The sequence below is a fragment of the Mauremys reevesii genome, linkage group 1 (assembly GCF_016161935.1).
Source record: "Mauremys reevesii isolate NIE-2019 linkage group 1, ASM1616193v1, whole genome shotgun sequence".
Taxonomy (NCBI): domain Eukaryota; kingdom Metazoa; phylum Chordata; order Testudines; family Geoemydidae; genus Mauremys; species Mauremys reevesii.
Genome location: NC_052623.1, coordinates 164,166,272 through 164,191,329, shown reverse-complemented (window position 1 = coordinate 164,191,329; position 25,058 = coordinate 164,166,272). Strand labels below are relative to the sequence as shown.

At 40.9% G+C, this 25,058-nt stretch overlaps 1 protein-coding gene across 1 annotated transcript in view; it reads right to left on the bottom strand.

Annotated features, from left to right (window-relative positions):
- Positions 1-22,813, bottom strand: part of KCNJ6 (potassium inwardly rectifying channel subfamily J member 6) — a 230,332-nt gene extending 207,519 nt beyond the window's left edge. The window contains exon 1 of the mRNA XM_039489842.1: positions 22,554-22,813. The gene's annotated coding sequence lies outside the window, so the exon portion shown is untranslated. The remainder of the gene's footprint in view (positions 1-22,553) is intronic.
- Positions 22,814-25,058: the final 2,245 nt, after the last annotated feature.

Below are 25,058 nucleotides of genomic sequence, written 5' to 3'. Positions count from 1 at the left end.
ACCTAGTGGGCTTTTCAAAAGCACCTAAGGAGATAGGCACCTAGGCACTTCTGAAAATCTCTACTTGATGAAATCTGCCTCTTTAGACACCTAAAAATCTAGCCCTTAGTTTTTCCAGACTGGAAGGGTTAAGGGAGCTGTGAAAACAGCATTAGCAGTAATAACCTCTGTGATTCAAACCATATTGTAGGATTAAACCATTTGGGTAATACCTCTTGAGCAGTGAAGAAATATTAAGTAATAGGGGTATAGTTAATCTTGGCAGAATATAATTTTGTCTTTATAAGTTCAACAGGTAATACTGATGTTTATTTTAAAGCATTTTTTTATTTTCATCATTTTAAATTTTCACCATTGTGGGAAACTACGAGGGGGTTAGACAATGGGAAGAGTCAGACAATAGTTATTTAGTGACAGTAGATGTTGAGATTCAAAAAGCTAAGTTTTATAACAGTTAAAACACAAATTGCCAACATCATATGTCAAAACTCTACGTTCTCCAGGAGCATTTTTTTTCTTTGCCTATCTGTAAATTTCAGTTATGATTGATGGAAGTGTTTTTTCATTGGGTAGTGTGTACTGTGAAATTGATGATCACCAACATTTACAGATTAAAAAAAAAATCTAATCATGAAGCCTAGCTACAGTGTATGGTAGGTTTCATGCAGGGCTCAATTTGGCAGGCCTGCTCTTAGGTGGCCTCTGAGAATGCCTCCTGAATAAGGCCCTGAAAGGAGACACTTCGGGGGGGGAGGGGGGGGGAGAGAGAGCGAGCGAGCGAGCAAGCTCAGTTGTTTCAGCATTGGCCTGCTAAATCCAGGGTTGTAAGTTCAATCCTTGAGGGGGCCATTTAGGGAACTGGAGTAAAAATCTGCCTGGGGATTGGTCCTGCTTTGAGCAGGGAGTTGACTAGATGACCTCCTGAGGTCCCTTCCAACTCTAAGATTCTATGGTAGGGACGCCTAGTTTGAGGATGTAGGTGCTTGGCAGCATCGGAACTTAGATGGTTCTTCACATGCCCACCTGCAGAAATTTAGACACCTAGGAAGTTTAAGTGCCTGCAGGGTTAAACAGCAGTTGAGCAGCATTTTTGAGGACCTAATTTTTGTACCAATGTTCCTAAAATGGAGCTTAGGTGTATAACTTCCTTTGTGGCACCAGTCCCTAAGTCAATTTTTAAAAAAAATGAGAGAACAGGCTCCTAAGTCAGTTAGGTGTTGCAACACTGATCAAAGCAATGTCTAAATATCTTAAAAATCTGGGCCTTAGGTGCCTTTTAAAATTATACCCACATAGCTCAGTTTACCAATGTATGCAATAGCTATTGAAAAAGAAAATAAATATATCCTGGTAACTATAGACACTCATTTAATTTTATTGAAACTTAAGAATGCTTTCTTGTGATTTCTGAGATTCCCAACTAGTCACTTGGGGTCAGATTGTGATATCCTTACTTACACAGAGTAGTATCTTGTTCCACAAATATTCCCATTGGCTTTAGTAAGACTGCTCATGCTGAAGTTACTATTCAGTGCAAATAAGGGTATCTCCTTCTGGGCCATGATGAACATAAAGAGAAGGGGTGAAATTACAAATAGTTTTCTTCATTAAAGAGAAAATTGTGCTATCTTTATGACTGGAAAACTCCTAGGTTTTTTTCCTCCTTGGGAATTGAATACATAAAAAGCTGCAGGATTTTCAGGAGGCCTAGGGATATGTCTTTAGGCATGGGAGGGGAGATACTGTCTCCTCTACCAAATCCACAGGCATTGTGCTACTTGAGTTGCAGCTTTTCAGATCAGAAACAAAACCATCTGATTTGTCAGTTGGGGTAATTGCATTTCTAATGTCACTTTTTATAAGAGTGATGATAACACTTCTGTCCTGGCAAAATCCCAATGTTTGTAATTTCATTCTGTATTCTTCACATTCCCTCTGTAGTTTCAACTGCAGAAGTGACTCCTAATTTTCCTCCTCTGTAAAACTGTTCTGTAGTGTTGCAGGTGTAAAATGACTTCTCGATGTCACCCTGGAGGTGGTTTCATTTTAGGGGTGGGTGAATGATCCTTTTGGTATCTAAAGGTCCTTAAAAGATAAGTGCTGTCTAATTTGAGTTGTTTATAATTGAAAATAATACTCGTACAGAAAACTATCTTATACATATGATATACACAACAAAATACACAAACACACTTTTATGGATAGAGGTACTAATTTTCATTATTTCTGGTGTATTTTCATGGTGCACGAATGATTTGGTGCTGTATTTACCACTTTTTACATCAGCTGTCTTCACTGTGGTTTGATATCCATCACTAGCCTTCACTGAACAATACATTATTAATTTCCAGATAACAATTGACACTACTTCATGAAAAGTTAGTTTCTTGGCTTTCACCCTCTCACATAAGCCTCCCAGTCAAGATTCTGTTAGGAAGGAATAATTCCTCTCTATATTATGTGTTAAACCTTAACAATATATAGCCCAGGTCTGCTGCCTTTATTCATGTGGTGTGAAACCTTGCTTCACTGAAAAAAATGTAACTACTTGCAAAGTAAGACATTTCATTAGGGAGAACTTGAGCCCTGATAATCAGCTGAATTAACCAGCTCACATGGAAGAATCCTAAACAAACCTTTGTGGTCTTAGCAGACACCTGAGAAGAATCCATAGCAAGCGGATTGCTTTCCAATGTGCCTCTGCGACCTGCCTTGGAGACGCAGAAAAATGTAAGTCACATCAAGTCACTTGCAAAGGACCTCTAGCACCAGAAGTGGCCAATGCTAGCAGACTATGTTGCCCCCACCCTATCTCTGCTTCAAATGCAGAAACACTGCGAGCTCTGGCTTCGGACTCCCCAAATACCCTGGCTACTGCATCCCAGCCAACTCCCCCAGAGCCACAACAAGAAAAAGTGGTCCAATAATTTACTATTGATGGAAGGACTACCCCTGTCCCTTTGGATCACCAAACAGGACGCTACAAATAAAAGAATAGGTGCTGCTTCAAAGATCCCTAAACTGGACCCCACCAATAGGCACCAATTGGCTCCCCCTTGTAGCTTATGCAAGGCAACTCCATCTCCAGATAGCATAGTGCTTCCTCAGAGAATGTCCAGCACAACGCCATCATCAGAAGGATCAGCACCTCCTCCCCAGCAGGTAACTTCACGGGATCCAGTCATCGGAAGGGCTAGCACTACCTCACAGGTTGCCCCTCGAGACCCACACAATGGGACCTCGTTCCTAGACAGACCAGCATGGCCTCCAAGACCACCCAATGAGACCTTGGCCCCAGAAGGTCTCTCACTGCATCAAAGATCCCCCAGACAGAATTCATTCACAGAAGGACCAGTGTTGTCCCTGAAACTCCCAAGCAAGGCCGCATACCTAAGGGCCAGTACCGGTGCCTCCAAAGACTGTCTTGTTTGCATTTTGGTATGTTTGTAATAATTTCTGCATTTCCAGTGTGGTACAAGAGATTTTACCCATGTGACTATTGCAGTAGTTCTCAAGTTGTGCAAAGTGCTTACCAAACACATCAGAAAGTAACAGTCCCATATGCTTTCAATAAAGAGAACTTCTTGGTTATCAATTGGACTTGTTTAATGTGGTTTAGTCAAAATAGCTAGCTGATAATACAAGGGGTTTGTGACACCTGTATATCAAAAATGCATAGGCTGCTTTTTAAATTTGTCAGTAAAAGGAAAAATTTCTTTGGGGGCAGGTGGTGGTGGGTGGTAACCAGGTTTATTTTCCCTTCCCTGTTTGTTTTCCCCTGCTCTTCACTGTAATTATCATGAAGGATGGTGTGGTTGCTAAGGCACTAGACTGGGATGCAGGACATCTGGGTCTGTTGCCAGCTCTGCCATAGGTCTCCTGTGTGACCTTGGGCAAATCACTTTATTCTTGGTGTTTGTTTCCATCTGAATAATACTGCCCTCCCTCACAGCTGTGTGATGACACATTCATTGATATTTGCAAGGCACTCAGTGAAGTGGATCTTATAAATATCTAGCAATTGCCAATCACAGGAAAGAGAAGTGTTACAAACTCAGTTTCATTGGCTGTCACTTTAGAGTTGTGTGCACATACACACCTTCATTTACCATGCACTGTTTAATTTTAACCCCAATTACATTGCATTTCTGTTTTCCTTGCTATTTCCTATATGACTTTAGTTGTCTTTTTTCCTCATTGATTCCTAATTCTTTTTTTTTTTTAGTATTGCTGCTAATATCATAGGCAAATGAACAGAGAAGTTAGCATAAGGGACTAGGGCATGAGAAAAGTTCTCCTCTGCAGACCACAGCATGTACCTCTTGTAAACTGTGGGCTTATTCAAGAATATGGCACCTTCCATACTGTCAATGGGCATTCTGATCTCAGAGCCACTGGGGAATGTGCAAGAGTGATCCACAGAGAAGACTGGAGGGGAGAATTCAGTTCTTGTAGATGAACTAGGCCCTTCATAGATTTCTGGCTATGTTTCCAGTAATCTCCGATACAAGAAAAAAAAATGCTCACAAATGTTATTCCTGGGCTTAAATGATACTTGAAAAGATGTATGGTATTATTTAAACTATAATGGAACTGCACAGCTTTCCAGATTTTCACAAGTGACCTAAAATCATAGACATTTAAATAGTTCACTTTGGCATACTATTATATGTGACAGTATATTTAATACTAAAATTTGTCACGACTCTAAAACCTTATACATGCAGCCATCTCTAGGCAGGAAGGCAGCAAGTGGTATACAGCATACTACAAAACAGTAGGGGGAAAAGAAGACTTTTGACTAAGGATACTGGAGCATGGATCTGGGTTGATAGATCAGAGGATGTGGAATATGTTACAAAACTTTTTACCTTTAGGTCCTTGGTTTATATCTAGCTTGGGTCAGCATGTCCTGAAAGTCCCTATCATCTAAGGTCTATATGAAATTATCTGGCCATCTCATTCCAGTTCCTGGCTGCATCATAACTGGATTCACATCACAAATGTCTCTTTAATCTAGTGGAAAAAGCATAACAAGAACCAATAGCAGGAAGTTAAAACTAGACAAATTCAAATGAGAAATTATATGGCCTGTGTGGTATAGGTGGTCAGACCAGGTGATCTAATGTTCCTTCCTGGCTTTAAAATCTACGAATGAATTGGCTCCCTTGTTGGCAGGCTCAATAGAGCAGAATAAAATAGTAGTAGCTGAGGGATGAATGGACCCAGGAATAAACCATTGTCTCCTAAGAGCAATCCCTCCAAATTAGGGTTGAGGCAGGTTGGTGGGACAGCATGGGACTGTCCTGCTGTACCTGTATTGTGGACTTCAGTTTCTAGTGCTTTTGGTTAACCGTATTTCACTAAAACTACATTCAGCTTAGGGGGAAAAATCTAAATGAATTATTTCAGTTGATTTTGAATCACATGCCATTAATGATGAGTTCTGCAATGTGCAAGTATAATGAACATTTAATACAATGACAACTCTGTCTTTATTAGAGAGCAGACCTTTCTGTTGTCCCTGTATGACACATTCTATTGTTCAACTAGTTAATCACCTCTTTTTGTTAAGTCAAGATATATTTTTACATTTCTACCCCTCAAGTATTGGTTCTTTATTTTTAGAATTGAGCCACCTATTGCAGTGGTTCAAACTCTTGGAGTTCTAAGATCAATTTAAAGTTTGTATCCCTTTCTGTTTTGTATTAAATTTAGATTCATGTCATATGAAAATATGCAGCCATGTATAAATGACTACTAGAGTTCCACTCATGATTCACAAAGAAGCATACGCTGTATACACTGATATACTGCACAACAAATTTATTATTGCAGAAAGGTTCACAGAAAGGATTAGTTTTGGTCTCTGTTTTGCAGTTATCTTCCATCCTTCATCCTTCTTATGCCTAATGTAATCTGAAAATCATTGAAACTTAGGGTTGGGAGGGACCTTGAGAGGTTATTAAGAACAGCCTTCTGCACTGAGGCAGGACCAAGTAAACTTAGACCATCCCTAACCATGCCGCCCAAACTGTTTTAAAAACCTCCAATGATGGAGATTCCACAGCCTCCTAGGAAGTCTCTTCCAGTGCATAGCTATCCTTGTAGTTGGAAAGTTTTTCTGAATATTTAACAAATGCCCCTTCCTGAAGGTTAAGCTGATCACACCATATCCTACCTTCAGTGGACATGGAGAACAATTGATCACCATCCTCTTTATAACAGCCTTTAATGTATTTTGAAGATGATCAGGTCCACTCTCAATCTTCTTTTCTCAAGACTAAATATGCATAGGGTTTTTTAACCTTTCCTCAGATGTCAGGTTTTCTAAAACCTTTAAATCATTTTTGTTGCTCTCCTCTGGACTCTCTTGAATTTATCCATATCATTCTTGGAGTTTGGTGCCCAGAACTGGACACAGTACTCCAGCTGAGATCTCACCAGTGCTGAGTAGAATGGGACAGTTACCTCCAGTGTCTTACATACAACACTCCTGTTAATGCACCCCAGAATGACATTAGCCTTTTTTGCAACTGTATGACATTGTTGACTTTCATTCAATTTGTGATCCTCTATAACCCCCAGATCCTTTAACAGTACTACTGTGTCTGAGTTCAGTTACAATGCATTCCCAAATCGATGCATCCTATTTCTAACGTTCTGTAAACTTGTATTGAAATAGGTAGAAATACCACATTTAGATATTTCACAGATAATTAAAGAAGATATAAAGGATGAATTCTCCATTTTTTTCTTTTACTATACCATTCACCCATGAAAAATGCACTTTTAGCCTCTATTGATGTGGTCTATTGTACTGAACACATAGCTACAATCTAAGAATGTCAGACTTCTGAAAACAATTTGCTATGTGCCCTTTGGCTATACCATACACCCCTTCCCTGGGCTGCATACTTTTTATCTCAACAGAATTGTATCCACTTATACCAGGCTGATTTTGTTCTGCTATCTGCTTCCCCATTTGTAAAACACTTACCTAGTATCACAGGAGTTATGTAAGAGTTAATGAGTAAATGTCTGTACAGAGCTTTGAAACTGTAAAGGGTAAGTGAAGATTATGATTGGTTTGGTTAATATAATGCGAGTTCTTTCTGCTGTCCTGCCAAGAATATTGCTTTGCAGGATCAGCGTCCTTATATCTGATTAACTGCATGTTTTTCAGTTTAGACCTTTGGGTCTTTGATTTGACGCTTAAAAAAAAAAAAGACCACATTTAAATCCTATCAGAATGAATGTGATCTATTGGAAATTATTTTTGAAATTCCAGTTTTCAATGCTGAAAATCATCTCACTTATCTTTCAAAAGACTTCTTGTCAGACTACTAACATTTTGACTTTAAAATCACACATCTAAGTTGCAGGTGTTTTCTGTATTTTAGCTAAAATTACATATTTGTGTTAGACATCAAAGTGGAATGTATAATATGATATCAGTCTTTCTCCTGTTTTAATGTAACATCATAAACTGGAAAAATAACCCTGAAAATTTTAATATTTGCTGATATTTTTACAGTAGAAGTAAAGCTCTGTCCACCTGCACATGAAAGTACATTTTTAGTGGGTAGCAGAGAAGCTGTGCATTTTATGACCTATTCATCATGAAAACTTATTGTCTGACGGAGATACATACTAGACTCTGGCAGGCTCTAAGGCAAACTGACAGATTTCAACACGAATAAGCACACACACAATAGGGGAATACCACATTAGAACTGAGGGACTTGCCAAAAGATGGATTATAAAGCAGCAAGATTATTCAAAGGAAAGTGGTATTGTATAAATAAAGGAAGCAATTCTGTAGTCCAACTGACTCCAGCTAGAGATGCCAACATAGTTTTTTGGATCTTGCCAAGGGAGCAGATGCCACTGGCGCAAAAAAAAAAAAAAAAAAAAAAAAAGCCTTAACATCTGGTTATTGTTGTTTTCCACCAAAAATGAGGAAGGGACAATGAGTTGTTCTAATATGCATGAGTGAAAGGATCTCACATTTTTTGAGCATTGAAATAACCTTGTGTACAGGTGCTGTTTCCAACCTGCTTTCATACACATCCTACACAAATTTGGCATTTGATTTTTATTCACACTACAACATAAAGTTTAGCTCAAGCTTCCGCTCCAGGCATGACTGCTTCTAGGGTTCCTACCTCAGGACTGCTCAGCTCACACCACAGATCCTCTGTTGCTCTAAAGAGCTACTCCCCTCTCTTCCTTATCGGGGCTGGGTAATGAGCCACTTGCCTCAGTCAGTCAGCAGAATCCACTTAATCCTTCCCAAGTAGGATGAACACCTGCTAAGAGGATGGGTATTTCTGGCAGACACTACCAGGCTGTTACACCTCATAGAACTGGCTCCTTCATTGGAAAAGCTGCTGAATCAGGTTGTTCATGAAGTGTTGAGCACCTTCCTTAGGCCTTAGGAGAAGAGGCTATTTGGTTGAGAAAGGATTAAACATAAATACTGTATTTAAGTGAATGAAAATTAAATAACTTTGATTTAAGCTTCTCAGGGCAGGGACTTTGTTTTTACCTGTATTTTAGTCGATGCCAAGTGTGCTCTTAGTGTGTAGCAAATACTAAATATTGATAGTCAAACATGTTGCCTTTATCTCTTGTTTTAATCTTTATTCAAGCACATCAGGTGAAATTCATCCTTGTGCAGAGGGAAAGCCAATTCTCCACTGCCATGCACCTTGTGTGGTCACTTACACCTAGGCGAAATGCTTCCATACTCTTTTGGTAGTGCTTTATAGTCCCTTTGTAAATGACCACCTGATGTTCAAGGCAGGAGAGAATCAGGCCCGCAGTATATTAACATCATTACTTTTGAGTAGGAATGGGTCACTTGATGGTTCCTACCCTCCCTGTCAAAGTGGATAAGTACAGCTTGCTCCCCTGTGTTTGCCACACTGAAGTGACAAGTTAAGCTTGGCTTTTAAGCCTGCACATGCAGCTCTTGCACACGACTAGTTATATAATAATGCAGCAGCCCAGCATGGGGAGGCAAGAATTACTTGAGAGGGAGGGCAGCAGTGGAGTGGAGCAGTGCACTTGGTTTGAACAGTGAATCATTTTAGTCCAGCTTGTGACAACTGAGAGGGAAGTTCTGAGCCAGTGATCTCTCACACTACAAGAAAATTGTACAGGGGAAAAGATTCATCTCTCTGTATATGTAATAAACAAATGATTTAATTCAACATTTACAACTGATAGAAAAAAATTAGAATTGCCTATTGGGGCCAGATTCTTGACCCTGCTGCAGCCCCTTTGTTGTAAATGGGATGGACAGTTGGCTTAACCTGAGATGCAGGAATATCCAGGGGGTGGACACCACGCCTGTGTGACCATCCCACTATGCAGGGAGTATGGTAGGAATGCTGTTGTGCTCTGGTGGTCTCCAGCTGGTGCACCAGGCCCTTGGGTCAATAGCCGGCCAGCCTGGCTAATCTAAACCCTGCTATGAATGGAGTCAGCATAGAACTCGCATGAGGACTGGGGACAGACACCTTGTCTCTTTTCTGGGCCCCCTCCACACAGTTGTGCTCTGTCCATGTTGAAATTCTATATACTATATGGTAATAATTACTGCAAAATATGGCTGTGGTTATGAAAGTGCCTATTTCTACTCACCATACCTGCTTCCTTTCAGCCCATTTCTTCTCTGGTGTACTGTCTATCTCGTGCAATCCCCATAAATCTATATGATTGCACAGGGCTGAATGTAGCCCTTTATCTCTCTTAATCATAAGCTTCTTTTAGGGCATTGACAAAACTGTTACAGAAAACCAAACTGAATTCTAGCCTTCCTCATACAGCAGCAACAAAATTGTCTGCTAAATTCCAAAATATTGGCTCTTTATTAGTCGCAATGCTGTAAGAGGCAGAACACAGCTTGACTGTCAGAACCCACTAGAATTCACAGCGCTGGTAGTTAGGGAAACTGAAACTGAGCACATGGGTTGCAGAGGTCATTAAGAGAGAATAAATATGGAACCTCACAATGTCATTTTCAGTCACATTTCTGACTATAGCATCATTGTAAGATTCCTAAGCCTAAACTCAACTTTGTTTCTCTATCTTTTAGCCACAGAACTGCAGTGTTCTCTCATTTTGTCCCATTGCCTATAAAAGTGCTCCTAGTTAAAACAGGATTATAACTGCTTTTTGTCATGAGAATTTGAAAATGCGCTCTAAATGTTTTGAATGTTACTATAATTGGTGTAATGCTATGAAGTGTATATCAACACTTCTTCTTGGCCCTAGGATGTCCTTGGAGACAAAATATTTAATTTCATTAGGGGTGAAGGCCTTCTCATCAATATACAGAGACGGGGGAAAAGACACACGCCTTAGGGAGGGATACAGGCCAGAGACACTTGTGGCAATGAAGTTGAGAAGGGAGTTGTAGAAAACTGGCTTGTCAAAGACAAAGCAGAGCAGGTACACACTAGTTGCTGAATCCCTAGCAAGGGCTTTGTTCTGTGATGATTATTAGATTGAAATGATAATAGCCTCTTTGGAGCCCCTACCATATCAGTGTAAGTCAATCAAACTTTACTGCACTATAATAAACCCTCACTACATGACAGCTGATGCAATTGATTCTTATTTTCAACTGTTGTCGTGTCAGAATGTCTAGGAGAGAAATGTTATTGTGCAAAGGTTCCTCCGCTGAGATCAGTGGAGATGACAAAATGTAATTAAGGGATTGATTCTTCCCCCACTGAAATTAATGTTAAAACTCCCATTCTCGTTGTTGGGAACTGGATAGGGCCTTCTGTGTGATTAACTGCTGCCTGTAAGCAGTAGCTATCTTTTTTTAAATGTTATCTTTGCTGTATCAAAAAGCAAACATTGAAATATCAGGAGAAACCAGTTTATAGTAAGGGCTCATCAGTGCCTACCAAATTCAGACCTAAATCCTGCAAATACTCACACCTGTAACTTTATGCACCTGAGTAGTCCCACTGAATTCAAGTGTGTCAATTTACTTGCATGTGTGAGTGAGAGCAGAATGGGGGTTTAACCACTTCAGCAAAACAAAGGTTAATTTTTACAGACACATTAATTTCCCGCACCCCCAAAAAACTCCTCTCCTCATAAAATAAACTCTGATTCACCTAATAAATGGTCTGCTTTCCTCAAACAACACAGCTAAGATATATTTTGTGTGGAAATTTTATAAAAAGGAGAGGGACCCCAAATCATCTTCTAGGCTGAGATTTCATATGCCAGGATTCTCTCCAGGAGAAAATTTTGTGATGAAATATTATACCACTAAACTGGAATGGGCATTGAGGCCTACATCCAAATTTTGCAAACAGCCGTATCTTTATAACAGACCGACTCCAAACCCTGGAAAACTGAATGCTCTGAACTTTGAGATGTTTAAAATCCAGATCTGAATTTTTCAGCCTTAGTCTATCTCTCATTTTGGGTTAGATTTGCAATCATTTAACACTAATGGAGACACAGAATTTGTCACTAGCAGATGCAGAAGGAATCTGTGGTCATTACTACAAAGCTTCAGTCTACTGTGCCACAGAATAAACAAGCCATTGAGACAAACCTCTGGATAATATTTATATAAAACTTATGCTTGCATGTACTGCACAGCAGTCACCATTACCAAGTGAACATTTACCAGCAGCTTTGAATAGGAAATCACCATCATTCTGCAGATATTGCTGTACGACCTGTTGATAAGGGCTAGTTTTAATGACAATCAGCCCTGGGGAGATTAATATGATTTTATTTTTAATTCTGGCAGATTTCTGGTCCTGTTCATATTTTAATTTTAAAAAGATTTTCTACAGCTGAAATGCAACAATGTACTAATTATTCCTCATGTCTCCCCCTGTTGGTTTGCTGAGATAAGTATATATTCAATTTATTTAACACAGTTCCTATCTAAAGGGTTAAAATTCTTACACCTACAATTGGTACTATCCTATAATTCAAGGATAACCGGTGAGATGCCCCATTTTGAGGCAACAGTAGCTCCTGGTTTTGCAAGCTCTGAGGGTAAAGGCTGAATAATCCCTGATTTTTCGGGCCCTGATTCACCAGCCCATCCCACTTCAGCAAAGTACTGAAGCATGCACTTAAGTTTAGGCATGTGTTTATGTTCCATCCACTGGGAGTTGGCAGATGCTGAAATGTTTTGCTGAAGATTCTGGCCTGGCATTCAGAATATCTGGGTTCAATTACTGTCTTCTCCAAAATTTTCCTTTGTGACTGGGGGTGATCATTTAGGGTGAAATCCTGGTCGCAGTGAAGTCAATTGGAGTTTTGCCATTGACTTCACTGAAGCCAGGATTTCACTCTTCACCTCAGCAGGACTAGTGAACTGGGAGAAGAGGAAGAAAATTTTACTTGGGTGTTAATAATTGTTTTAAAGTGGGAGAAATTGGTTTGACAAACTGATGGAAGTTGCAGACTGGTAGGGGAGGGGAGGAACTAATGCGGGCAGTGTTGAGATGTCATTTTGTCATTCTTCAGATTAATACTTTGAAGAAGAATCTGGCAATTGCCCTTAGTTTTGATTGTCCTCCTAATAATTCAGTATTTATTCACATGCATAAATTCTCCTTGGCTTGTGCTGCCAAAAAATCTACATTAACAAGACACGAGTTGTTTGTTTTCCTTTGTATAGTGCTTATAATGGGAAGAAAAAGGTAGAGGCTTTCCTGCAATGCTGCAGCACAGATCTGAGCTGGTGAGCTGAACATAGGGATCCTCTATGATAAGCACTGCACAACAAGGTTGATTAGACCACTCAATGAACTGCTCTTTTTCTTGTCATCTTGCCCTTCCTTTCAGCTTTCTGTTTCATTCTCTCAGTCTGTACATTATTGTTTTCTTATTCAAGAAAGTGAGTAAGAAACTTTTCTGACATTTCAGCACAAATACTGGGTCTCGGCATCTACTGGAAAACAAGCACCAGAGTTCTGTTCCTATGAGCTATGAGCACAGATTAATTCTTAGGCCCACATTCTGATACTCTTATAGTAAGAGAGAATACATTCGATTCAGTGGGACTCATCATGACGTAAGAATAAGGGTATCAAAATGTGGGTCTTAGTGTATACCTGTGTAATGCCCTGGCTGAGCTATCAACAGAATGGCTCAAACCTGAGACTTCTGGATGTAAACCTGAGTGTCTACTGATTGAGCTAAAATACACTGTTAGAGCAAAAACTGTGCCAGCTAATAAACCTCTACATGATCCATCCACTAGAAAGGGACAGAGTCACTTTTTGTACTAACACAGTGTGATAGGGCCATCCTGCCTGGAGTGCCCTCCTTTGGCAGGTCATGGCACAATGGGTGTGCTGCCTCAGTTTCCCTCCTACAGAGTCCTCATTAGTTTCACTTCAGGCTTTCTTGACTCAATAATACCCTTTTTGGTAGCTGGTTGATTATTTAAAAAAAGTAATGCAAAATAGTCCATAGCAAAAGTCCCAAATATATAGTCCACTTCTCACCAAAGTGCAAGCAGTCATTAAAACTCAAGACATCTCGTCCCTTGATGCCCCATATACCACGTACCTGTGCCTTCAAGCACAACTGTGTTGCCTGCCAGTCCACTTCAGTCCTGGGCAGCCAGGCCACCCCTTCCAGCTGAAGTGCAACCCTACTCTTCCCAGCAGAAACCCCCACAGCCTCTCTGCTGGGAGTATCCTTGCCAGGCGAGAGTCCCTCATTCTCCTCGGCTCTCTCACAACTCTCCAGCCCTGAAGATGTCAGTAGGTTAGCTCCTCCACGATCCCCTGCCTTTAGCCTTCTCCAGCCTGTTGCTCCAGCTCTCTGGCTTAAAGCCAGCAGGGAGCTACCTTTGCTGCTCTCTGGCCTTCAGCCTTCTCCCAGGAGCCACCCTCTGCTCCCTTCCAGGACTGCTCCAGTCCCCTTGTCTCCGGCAACGCTCATTCACCCTTCCTGACCAAACTAGTCTGCTCTGATTCTCTGGGCCCCCTGCCTGCCCCCCACCACCCTCAAGCTCTCTCCCCCTGATCCTTTATAGCCCCCAGATATTGCCCCTCCCTCTTAAATGGACAAATGGGAGCACCCGTTTTGGCATAGGGGCACTGGACCTACTTCATTTACTGGGACCAGCCACCCTGTGGCATATAGGTTATACATTCCCCTGTCTGGAGAAGCTGATCCTGAGCTTCTCAGGTCCACAGCAACTCAAATCCCCTTATGAGTCACCATGTGCTCCTGTGGATGGACCGTTGGCAGTAAGGGTTGAGTTCAGGAGCTCTGGATCTATAAGCACTAGCCTTTACTACCTGAGCCAAAAGACCCAGCTCTGTTATTTCAAAGGGTTTACTGACTCAGACCTCCATAGTCCAGGCACTAGAGAGAAACAGTGTAAATTGTAGGTTATACGATAGAACCTCAGAGTTATGAACACCTCAGGAATGGAGGTTATTCATAACTCTGAACAAAATGTTATGCTTGCTCTTTCAAAAGTTTACAACTGAACGTTGACTTAATACAGCTTTGAAATGTTACTATGCAGAAGACAAATGCTGCTTTTCCTTTATTTTTTTAGTAGCTTATATTTAACACAGTTCTGTACTGTATTCTTTTTGTCTCTGCTGCTGTCTGATTACATTTTTCTGGTTCCAAATGAAGCTGACTGGTCAGTTCATACGCTGATGTTTGTAACTCTGAGGTTCTACTATACTTGTAAATAATAGGCTTTCAGATCCTACACCAAACACATGATCTTGGTTATGCTCCTACTCAAGTGACAATGGAATGTGTGTATCTGAGGGTGAAGACCAAGGAATACTAGAAGGGAGCATACATTTAAACACAAAAACCTATGTCTAATAGACTAAAAATGAAATGACTGATTCTAATATACTAAGCAGATATTTCATTGTTGATCATTCAGAAATAGAACAGTGTTTCTTCTAAAGGAATTTATAATCCTAGGGGCATTTAAGCCTAAATAAACAGTATGACTTTTGTTCTTTTTTTAATGCTGATACTAGAAAGAGTATCCAGTATTCAGATATCACTGAAAAAAGTTATATTAAGTGAAGAGAACTACTGAATTAATTAGCAGGTTGACTCCAGTTACAAATTACTTCTAAACTACTGCTTTACACTTCAAAGCAACCTTTTATTCTTTGCCATTGGCACCGAAGGCCTTGATGACGCATTGTGTTTATGTAGGCAGATCGCTGCATTCATGCAGAAGCCCTATTGATTTCATTGAGACCCAATGTGGCTGCCAGGGTCCATCTATTTGGATCTGATTGTCGGATCTGTGCCTACATTAGGAATCTACAGGATTGATTGTTTTTTAATTGATGCAGTACAGCATACTAGTGCTGACAGCAATAGGCCCATTAAGACTCTTGAAATTCACTTCAGTGGGAGAGTGCTTATGCAGCTGAGGGCAGAATAGTTGCAGCAGCTTAACAACCTAAATCTAAAAGCCCACAAATAAAGTGCATATTACCAGCCAACAACAATGTATTTTGCTGTGGCATTTAAAGCCCAAACAAAATGTAATTCCTTGGTTGTGAAAGTCACTACTCACCACATAAAACCCAAATAAACAGACTTTGTTTGGGGGAGTTCAGTGGACTTCGGTGGAGATTAAATTCACAAGTCTTCTCAGCTGCAGGAAGGATAGCTATAGCAAAGCACACTTGCTAGTCTAGCTTATATAGACTGTAATAGCCACAGTCTCGCTCATCCAAGATTCCTAGCCACAGCGACCCCTGCCCACAGTTTCTTCTGTATACTGCTGTTCTGAGACACCATGAAGGTCTTCTTCTGCAGTGCACTGGGGGTGTGAAGGTGGCCTGCATGGCTGTCCCTTTCTCTCTTTCTTTCTCACACCTCGCCTACCATGAGGCTCAGTTCAGAGACTTTCACCGTTCTTGCATAGCTGATTGGACTATAACCGAAAATTGTTCTGGAGTACAAGCAAATAGTTACCTATAGCTCGTTGTTCAACCCCTCATCTCAGCTGATCATTCCACCCGTTGATCTTTCCACCAGTTACAATATAATTGGATTTCAATTATCAATAGCATCCTAGTATTACATACAGCCCAAACTTTCTAAAAACACAGCTCCAGACTTCATCATCCTAAAATAGGGGTCAGCAACCTTTCAGAAGTGATGTGCTGAGTCTTCATTTAGTCACTCTGATTTAAGGTTTCGCGTGCCAGTAATACATTTTAACATTTTTAGAAGGTCTCTTTCTATAAGTCTATAATATATAACTAAACTATTGTTGTATGTAAAGTAAATAAGGTTTTTAAAATGTTTAAGAAACTTCATTTAAAATTAAATTAAAATGCAGAGCCCCCCCCCCCCCCAGACTGGTGGTCAGGACCCAGGCAGCGTGAGTGCCACTGAAAATCAGCTCGCATGCCGCCTTCGGCACGCATGCCATAGGTTGCCTACCCTTGTCCTAGAAGAACAAGAGTTATTCTCTCTCCTTGGGTTTAATTGCCACCGGGATTAGTATTTCCTCTTGAAGAAACCCTCATCTGTTTTAAAATGATCAACATTTAAATATTGATGCTTAATGTTAGAATTGGGAATTTCATTTTTTTCAGACGATTGGACTGGTTCACCCTCTCACTCCTATATATTGAAATACACACATTTCAAAATGAACCTTATGTGCTAATTCAGTACTAGTCTTTCTTAATTTGCCAATGTGTTTTTCTAGGTAAACACTTCCATCATTCAGCAAAGACACTTTAAATTACAATGAAAATAAAAGAGGGAATAAAATAAAAAAGTTCAAATGTGTGTTTTCTACATGTTTAAACAATAACGTTACTTTAGAAACAGTTTACTAATATGTGGAAGGAGCAAAACATTTACTGTATTCCTTTTATAAAGTATATTTACAAAATTTCAAATACATGGAGAAAAATTGCACATGTGGAAATGCTAAACATTTAAAAAATGATAGTGAAGACCCAATGACCCTGCCCCACAAACCTCAAGAATTCCTTAATTTATTTAAAGCAAGGACCTTAAATAAAGTTTGCCTTTCTGAAGCATTTATCTAAGCCTCTAGTGGAGGACATGTTATGACAATGCATGTGGTATTCTATTTCTTTTATGTAATTTTAGAGAATGAATATGTCTTACCTTCAAAATGTTTTGTTTCATAAAGTGAATATAAAACACACTGAAATAATAATTTAACAAAATACATTTGACTACCAATTAAATATTTACTGGAGTAAAAGTATATATGTCTTTGTTAGTTTATGCTGATTTCACTGAAAATATGCTCAAAGAAATTATAAAAAGAATTCTTCTCCTGATTAAAAGGTAGAATTGTGGACTTTGCCGTTGGTATATTTATTTCAATGATCTTTCTTTTCTTATATTGCTTTATATATGGTAAACTTAGTTTGTTAGACTGCTGTGTTAGAATGTTGGCTTGTGTAAAAAATTAAGAATCTAAAATCTTGTAAGTGATCTTATTAGATGTACTCTAAATACCTTTCTTTTTAAAATGCTTTTCATGTTTTTGCCTGAAGGTGCAACAATATTTGCAGGCTTGGCAGAATTAAATTTATATTTTTTTATAATTTCAGTGGATAATCTCAGTGTTTATTTTGAAGCATTTTTGACTGCTTTCAATTTAAGTTTTCACAGTTGCACAAAAGTATAGGCTATGTATTTTTAATTTTTTAATCCATTTTAAAGTTTTCATAATAGCAGGAAATTTTGGGAAGTCAGATAATGGGGAAAGGGGTACAGACAATAATTATTTAATGACAGTAGATATTGAGTTTCAAAAAGACAAAGCTTTGTAACTGTTAAAATACAAATTGTCAACTTCATATCAAAATATACAAAGTAAATATCCGTAAATCAAACTCTAATAAGCTCTCAAGCAGTATTTTTCTTACTTTGCCTACCTGTAAATTTTTATTATTATTGATTACAATATTTTGGTTTGTGTATACAGTGAAATAGATGTTTAATAACAGGAAAAAATGGTCAGTTTTCAGAATGGAGAGAGGTAAACAGTGGTGTCCCCCAGGGGTCTGTACTGGGGCTAGTACTGTTCAACATAGTCATAAATTATCTGGGAAATGGGGTAAACAGGGAGGTGGCAAAATTTGCAGATGATACAGAACACTCAAGACAGTTAAGTCCAAACCAAACTGCAAAGAGTTACAAAGGGATCTCCCAAAACTGGGTGACTGGGCAACAAAATGGCAGATGAAAGTCAATGTTGATAAATGCAAAGTAAATCACATTGGAAAACATAATCCCAACTATACATATAAAATGATTGGGTCTAGAAAGAGATCTTGGAGTCATTGTGGATAGGTCTCTGAAAACATCCACTCGATGTGCAGTGGCAGTCAAAAAAGCTAACAGAATGTTGGGAATTATTAGGAAAGGGTAGATAATAAGACAGAAAATATCATATTGCCTCTATATAAATCCATACACCCAATTCTTGAATAGTGCTTGCAGATCTGGTCACCTCATCTCAAAAAAGATATATTGGAATTGGAAAAGATAGAGAAAAAGGTAACAAAAATGATTAGGGGTATGGAACAGCTTCGGTATGAGGAAAGATTAATCAAACTCAGACTTTTCAGTTTGGAAAAGAGATGACTAAGGGGGGATATGATAGAGGTCTATAAAATCATGATTGGTGTAGAGAAAGTAAATAAGGAAATGTATTTACTCCTTCTCATAACACAGGAACTAGTGGTCACCAAATGAAAGTAATAGGCAGCAGGTTTAAAACAAACAAAAGGAAGCATGTCTTACACGATGCACAGTCAGCCTGTGGCACTCTTTGCCAGAGGATGTTGTGAAGACCAAGACTATAACAGGGTTTTAAAAAGAATTAGATAAGTTGATAGCCATTGATGGACTTATCCTCTATTAGCCAGGATGGGCAGGGATGCAAAACCATGCTCTGAAGTGTCCCTAGCCTCTGTTTGCCAGAAGCTGGGAATGGGCGACAGGGGATGGATCACTTGATGATCACCTGTTCTGTTCATTCCCTCTGGGGCACTTGGCACTAGCCACTGTTGGAAGATAGGATAATGGGCTAGAGGGACCATTGGTCTGACCCAGTATGGCTACTCTTATGTTCTTAACATTTACTGTTAAAAATCTAATCCTTCCAAGAATATTTGCAGCTGTTTTATCTCTCTTCAATTTACATACTCTCTATCCTGTATTGGAGTTGCAAGTACTCATCTCTTCCAGATTTAGGTCACTAGCTTGCTACACCTGTCAAGAACTGGTGTTTTGGCAACTTTAAATCAGACATTTGAAGAGATTATATCTAGACTTCCAGGCTGTGATTCTTCATAAACAACTGCATTGGTGCGCCCTTGGCACAGAGTCCCACTGACTTCAATGGGGTTCCATATAGATGTCTTTGCAAGAACAGGGTAAGATTATGATCAGTTTGAAACAGGTAATTTATTGCAAAGTGAGCTGTGTGAATGAACTGCTTAATTACATAGATAAACTATACCCTCAAGAGTGGAGGTATCTGGACACCGAATCTGTAATTCTACATATACAATTATAGTATCTATGGTTTATTGCCTCTCAGGACTATGGAAATATTAAACAAATCTTGTTTGCCTAATAGAAAAAAGAATATGTGGACACAGTGAACAGCACAAAGGTGATTAATCCAACTATATCGTCCCTGAATGAACAGTATTCGTTTTGCTGTATTTTTTTCTAGAGTATATTTCTTTTGTAATGATAAGTAATAATTATATGTGCTAGTAGTTTGGTAAGCTTTTTAATAACGTGTCTAGGAGAACTGTGCAAATAATATACAACTGATTAGTATATTTGAAGAATATATCCAGTTTTCTGTTGGTGAACTATCAATAAGCATAATGAATAATTGACTTTTATTTATTACTTGAAATTATTTGCTACATACTGATGATAACTATTGATCAGGAGCTGATTTGCGAGCACTTCATTGTAACTATTTGATATTCAATATTCAAACTGTGTCATTGGTCATCTAGGTCACATGGTATACGTCGGCTCCCTTATTGGATGTTATAGCTCTTAGAAATAATTTCCCCAAATGAATGTTTATGGAAGCAAATTTAAAATTCACCTTTCTGCGAATTGTCCCCCAATGTTCACTTAAAATATGCTGTTTCTGTGACTGTTCCTTCCAGTAAACTTATTAGCACTGCTAGAACAATCCTAGGAGGCGACTGCAAAAGGCTCATAGGAACACAGCTGAGTCAAATTCATTTAAGACCCTTGAATGAGTATTTGCAGGATTTTTACACCATTCGCTCATCTGGAACATTATAGGTGTTTATTAGCACTCGACAAAGTACTTATGCAACTTCTAAAAAACATCGCTTTAGTATTGTCTTTGCAAAACTACAATCATCAGAGACCAGCAAAATTTTAATAGGCAGTTTATCTAAACGTTGCCATTTTAGCCTGAAAACAATCACAGGTGGCGTTTAGTGAATCATTTTCTTTTGTGTTTGTCTGTTTCTAACAATACACGGGACTGATCCAAAGCCATTGAAGTCAGTGGTAGTCTGCACTGACAGGGGTCAGAGTCCAGTTACCTTCTTCCCATCTTTATGGGTAAGTAAGAAAGTTTCCTGGTGCTCAATGTAATTTTATTTCAGGCTTTTCAACCTCTTTTCATGTGCCAGAATCCAGTGCACCGACTGACCTCTCTCTGATTATTTGAATTCCACATTTATTTCCAAGCAGTCATTGAGATAGTGATCGGCATTAAAACTGTCTCTCTCCCACTTATCTCGCGCACTAGATCCAGCACAGAGCCCTGTATTTATAGCCCTGACCTAGGTGCTGAAACAGCTTCTCAGCTGCTGTTCTGGGTCCTGAAAAGTTGGAGTGATAAACCAACGCGCATGAAGTGACTGATTTGCAAGCATAGACTCCATTTAAACCGGGAAAGTCTCTCTTAACTGCCCGACCCGTGACGTTTTCTAGCTACTGGGAAAGTTTCAGTTCAGCTCTGCTCTCGACTCCCAATAGCTACTCTGATGCACCTCCAGGAGTGAAATGGATGATTTCCAGGCTGTGCAACCCCACGTAATGCTACGAATAATAGGGTTCCAGGAGCATCGAAATCTGTTTGTTAACATTGCGATGGAGGGAGATTTTGGAAGCAGGGATCGCAACAGCTGAACTCTCTAGGGCAGACATATGGAGCTAGTCTTAACTCAAGCGTCGTGTCCCCGCTCCCCACCTCTGAAACGTGTTTCCTGATACCAGGGTCTCTAATTCCGGGCCGCTGAACAGCCTCTCTTGTGGCTGTGTTTTCAGCGGTAGCAAATCGCATGCAAGCTCGGAGCTTTGCCTACCCTCCCCGTGAGCGAGGGGTGTAGTTCCGAGCCGGCTGCGGCACCGCTGACAGGCATCTGCAGTATGTCTCCCTGAGACCAGGAAAGTTTTGTCCCGCAATTTCTGAGAGACTGGAGCTGATTTCCCCCCTCCTCCCAGGTCGCCATGGTGATACCGAGCTCCCGCGCTCTCGGCTCAGGACAAAATGGGCATCGCTTCGTTAGCAGAGCCCTGCTAGCAGCTATTCCTCTTCTGCAGCCAGCCCCTCTGCAGCCCTGCGGAGCCGCGCTCAGCGCCCGCCCGGGAGACTCGGGAAGGCAGCAGGCCCCCTGCCTAGAGCAGGTGTGACCCTGCGTCCCAATGCCACGCTGCCCTGGCGCCCCTCGGGCTTTCTCCCCATGCAGCCAGCGCGCCATGTGTTGCTGCGGCTGGGGACCGCTCTCCCATGGGCACCCCACGGGCAGTGAGAGACGTGCCTTTGCACCCAGCCAGCGGGCTCTGAAACATGGCACTAAGTAGCCCTGGCCGCTAAATAACTGCTTCGATCATCTCCGTGCTGTCAGCTCAGCTGTCCCTGCGTACAGCCCAGAACGGTCCTAGTCACATCTAGCGAAGGAAGCCTTCAAAGTAAGAGCAAACACGGAACTCAATGACACACAAAAGTCTCCTTTTCACGGAGCAGCAGCGATCTGGCTGAAATGGCACCAACTTCCAGGTTACACGGCGTTTACTGCTTAAATATCACACCACACCTCGGGCTGCATCTCACCGAAACCACTAATGAGCGGGGTTCTCTCTCCCGAAAGCAGAAGCCCGAGCTTCACAAGACCAGGACAATTGATTTCCTTAACTGCCAAAGGAAAACATTGCATGCAACGTCTGACAGCTGGTGCCTCCAGCCTTAGAAAGAGAGGCTGAACCAATCTTTTAAACCACAATTTGCTGGATCTTTCTGAATCCAGTGAGTGTTTTTTCCCCTCCCTGCGAGTTTCCAGTTGCTAATGAAAGGCATATGAAATTGATCTCCCTTCTGTTATGTAACTGCCTTCTGCCCGTCTTTCTGTACTTGGGGGTGACATTTCTCCCAGAGTAGGGAATTCACGGACAAAAGAAAAAGGCAAGAATTGGATTTCTTGTGGGAATGGACAACAGCTTGTTTCCCTTTAGCAACTCCGCCGTCTTACCTGTTTGTGGCAGGTTGTTTTCATTCAATCATGATTTTCTTTTTGGAACGGAGCAGGATGTTGTTGGCTGATTCTTCACTCAGTGATGGATTAAAAAAAATAAGATGATGCTCAGTTTTACCTCGACCCTAAGCTGCTCTCTCGCGCCTCCATCCTCCCCGCTGCTCGCCCACCTCTTGATCCAGCTTGGCTTCCCCACATACACAGCCAGGTGCCGTATTCAAGTCCAATTCGCTCCGTGTTGCTAGGACAGAGTTAAATGAGACCTGGAGGAGACCAGATTGGGGGAGGGGTGCGGGAGGGGGGAGAAAGACCCGGGCGGAATAAAAAAACACAGGCAGAGAGAAAAGTGTTGGACCACGCAGGGAAACGTCATGAAATCCGCAGATTCAATGAATTCTACTCAGTTTCAGGCGAGTGGCTGCTGTGTTCTCCAGTCAGAGCTATAACAAACAAGGCAGAGGAAATAAAACTATGCGCAGTGCCATCTGCTGGAGCAACGCTGCAGCACAGAGGAGGCGGGAGTAGAAGGTGGGTGGGTTTTAGGGGTTGCTTGCTTTCTTTCGTACCTTCTGACAGAGCAGAGAGACTAATGGAAAGTTTAGTATCTCTATAGAGCTTTGCAAAGCCAGCCTGATCCCTTTCCTGCAGTATTTCTCATTGGGAGAGAAGGAAACTAGTGTTCATCCTGGACAGGGAGGACTGGCCTGGGACTCTCTTATTTGCAGCTGAACTTGAGAAGGAATGAGGTGGTGCTGGGAGGGAGAGAGATCATTTTTATTGCTTTGCTTTGGCTCGAGGAAACGGAAATGCACAAAATAGAAAAAGGGAAGGAAGAAGGAGGAAATAGCATTCATCAGCCCTGCAGGCTGGGGAATGAGCCCCAGGGAGCTAAGAGGGACTCCCTTGACTCTCAACAAGATTAGGAGCTGAGTGGCAGTGGCAGAAGTGGGGCTGGAGTGAGACCCAGCAGTGGCATCATCAGGCTTTCAACACTTGTCATCAGAGTCTGTTCCCCCAGTTTTGACTGGCATTTCCCCCTCTCTTCACCTCAGCCCTGCTCTCTTAGTCCCTCCGTAGCATCCTCACTCTCCTGGCTTTCATGTACCTACTAACACCCTCTCTCTTTCTCCCCCTTCTTTTCATCTCCTTATCTCCCCTTCCCCTCCTCTCCTCCTCAGTAATGCCCTCTTTCCCTCTTTTCCTGTTTCTGTAATCCTATAAACTAATCCTTCCCCATGCTACATACAAAGAAAAAAACACCAACAGATTACCTATAAAGAAAAATAGAGGGGAAAGGATGAACTATACAAGCAGAGTGGTCAGAGTTATGACTGACAAATATTGTGTTGGTTCCACCTTGTTGGATTTCATTTGTCTTGTCTACATAGACAGGGATAGGGACTGTCTCTTACTCTGTTCAGTGCTTGGCTGCCTGGCAGTATGGGCCCCCTAGGTGCTACTATAATATAGATAATAATCCCTGATACAATAATTCAAGAGAAGGAGGAAGGGCTTTTGTGGCTGCTGACTGCTTTTTCTGAAAGTCTGATCAGTTTTCTTTCTAGTGTGTTCTTGTAAGGTTAGTTTCAGCCCCCGCCATCAGCTCCAGAGTTCACACCTGCTCAATAACAGTAGATCAGCAATTACTTTTCCTTTTTATGCTTCTGAAATGACAGGTACCTTTAAAACAGAGTCACTTTATTTTGTAAAATCTCTTCAGTCTCTTCATCTGCAACCCCCTCTAACCTCACCCTTCATCTTCAGACCTTTATTTTCCTAATGCACTGTCTGAGATTTGTTTCTCACAAGAATTCATGTTGAAATGTATTACATCATACTAGCCATGTAAATGACTATGTTCTAGGATCTTAAAAATTTTCTGTAAAAGGAACCCTTCAGTGATTGTTGAAAGTAGTAAATAAGGCCTCATCCTACAAGGAGATTCATGGGAGCACTCCTTGTATAGCTCAGTAATCAGTCACTTTCACATCCCTTCCAGTGTGCTAGAAGATTATCTAATGGAGTGGCAGCTACTCCACGTGCTGAACCAGGCTGCCTACAGACTGCTGACCCTTAACTCATCCCCCATGCTTGCATCCTAGATGGAGCTACTATAAGGTGGGTGCATAACTGATTGGAAAACCATTCCCAGAGAGTAGTTATCAGTGGTTCACAATCAAGCTGGAAGGGCATATCGAGTAGGGTCCCGCAGGGATCGGTCCTGGTTCTGGTTCTGTTCAATGGCAGATAATGGTTCAACTGGTAGATAATGGCATAGAGATTTGTGGACAATACCAAGGTGGGAGGGGTTGCAAGTACTTTGGAGGTTAGGATTATAATTTAAAAAGTACATTCAAAGTTTTTACAAGGAGGAGGGAGAAAAATTGTTCTCCTTAACATCTGAGGCTAGGGGTATGTCTATACTACCCGCCGGATTGGCAGGCAGCGATCGATCCAGTGGAGGTTGATTTATTGTGTCTAGTCTAGACACGATAAATCGAC